Raw genomic sequence first — 2,500 nt, 5'->3', positions numbered from 1 at the left:
AGTGGGAAGTAGTAATCCCGCTGTTGGTCCATAACAGATTCTTTTGATGATGATCAATGTTACTATCATCTAGTAGCTTTCTACAAACGGATCTATGCATGGTCTTCTGCTCATAAACGCTCATCCTTTTATCTGGTAATACAATGCGGTAGAGCCGTGCGATTTCTTTGGGCATATATTTAAGGTTATGTATGTAGTATGTATGCATGTATGTACATATGTATGTGTATGTATTTATGCATATATTTATACACACACACTACACATGTGAGCATGTTAGTGCAAAAACAAGCAACAATCAAGTAGATCTGGTTTCAAATCTCAGACAGGGCGATGCAAGGTCACAACATATATAAAAATATTGGAAAATTGAAATGAGTTGAATAAAAATTTTTAAAAAATTAATGGGATAGTAAAAATTAAGGGCAAATGTGATCCACAAAAGCTAAAAATAATAAAAGGTAAGATAAATAAATATATAATATATATATATACATAAATGAAGGAAGATGGCGTGAGAGAAAAAGAGAAGCAAAAATTTCAACTGGAAAAGATACTTGGATGATTGTTTCATCATATGGAAGGAATCCTATGAAAAACTTCTAGAATTCAAATCCATACTTAACAACGTACATCCCAGCATTCAATTTACTATGGAATTCAGCAAACATCATCTCCCTTTTCTTGATCTCTTAATTATAAAAACACCTAATAACCAAATCTCAACCGACATCTACCACAAACCTACAGACTCACAACAATACCTCCTTTTTAGCTCATGCCATCCAAAACACACCAAGATAAATATCCCCTTTAATTTAGCTAAAAGAATTTGCACCATTGTCTCTGACCCAACCACTCGAGAAATACGCTTACAAGACCTCAAAAAACACTATTACAACGCCAATATCCCTCAACACTCATAGATCTTGGAATAAAACGTGCCAAGGAACTTGACAAAAAACACACTAAAAACCAACCAACACAATAGCACACCCAACCCCAAAATACTTCCATACATCTCCACCCACAACCCCAAAAACATCGAAGCATACACTACAATCAAACAAAACCTCCCCTTACTCACCACAGACCCGAAAATGAACAATAGCATCAATATATACAAAGTCCTTAAATGCAAAAGGCAACACAAAACTTTGAAAAAACTATTAACGAATGCCAAACTACATACACCACTTCCACCCCCATCAGTTAAAAAATGTGCACGCCCTAATTGTGGTACCTGCCCCTACCTACTTGAAGGCTCTGAATTTACCTTCAAACGAGGAACAAAGCTTAAAATCAAAACCAATTTCTCTTGTTCCTCTGGGAACCTCATTTATGTCCTCGCATGCGCAGGTTGCCAACACTTCTATATCGGACAGACGAGATCCCGCTGCGTAGAAGAGTAGCAGTCCATAAAGAACAAATAAATCCCCCTCAATACCGCTAAATTCCACTCAGTGGCCACATAGACTCTTGCGCAAGAAAAAAAAACCCTAATTTCCTTATATTCCCTTTCTATCAATGTAAAGACAGAATCTCCACACAAGAAAGAATCAACAAGGAGAATCTTTTCATAGAGAAATTCCAACCATTTCTTAACACACATACCCCTCAGTGACATTATTTCTCTAGGAACAGACATAAACTTCCTGTTGAAAAAGAGTTCATTACTTCAACTAAAAAGATTTGTCTCCCCTTACACACACTTCCTGTTTTGACACCACACTTCCTGCTTAACACAAACTTTTAGCCCCTTTTTCTCTTTTGTTAAACCTAACACAACTCTTAATTCTCATGCATCCTTATTTTTCCAACCATTATATACGTGAATTACCATTGAACTTTAAAAGCTCAAAGACAGTATAATGTATTGGTATATTTATCTTTTTATATATTATTTTTTTAATATATTATTTTCTTCATTTTGTACTTCTTTGTAAAAAATACTTTTCATTCTCCCTCTTCTTGAAAATTTGATACGTAATGAAAGCCGGTTAGAAATCTTCATTAAAATATGCTTCCAGTTTAGCATTCTGCCTTATTATCATTTTTCATTTTGCTATATATATATATATATATATATATATATATATATATATATATATATATATATATATATATACATATATATATATATGCAGAAATAGTTATTGCCAAGCTAACCTGGCAGTCCGCGAAAATAGGACGTATGCTGCCTTTGATTAGTTCCAAGATGCCATCGCCTCTGGCTAGCTATGTGACGCACAAACCTGTAATGGACACACCATTCCTCGTATTTTCCCGGATTGCAATGTTAGCTTGGTGATAACTATTAATATCTAGTACTGCTGCCGTAGTCTCATTTAGAGAGGTATAGAAATATGTATGTATGTACGTCTAAACATACATACATACATTTTGTATAGTATAGTTTACCGTGAATAAAAAATTTTCGCTTATGGTAAAAGTTGTAAAGCAGCCTCTGTAGATTACTAGTGGAGCATTTCTTGTTCTT

This window comes from Octopus bimaculoides, chromosome 4 (genome assembly GCF_046866305.1).
Source record: "Octopus bimaculoides isolate indiv1 chromosome 4, ASM4686630v1, whole genome shotgun sequence".
NCBI lineage: Eukaryota > Metazoa > Mollusca > Cephalopoda > Octopoda > Octopodidae > Octopus > Octopus bimaculoides.
The sequence above is the reverse complement of the archived record's forward strand: the minus strand, read 5'-3'. Positions refer to the sequence as shown.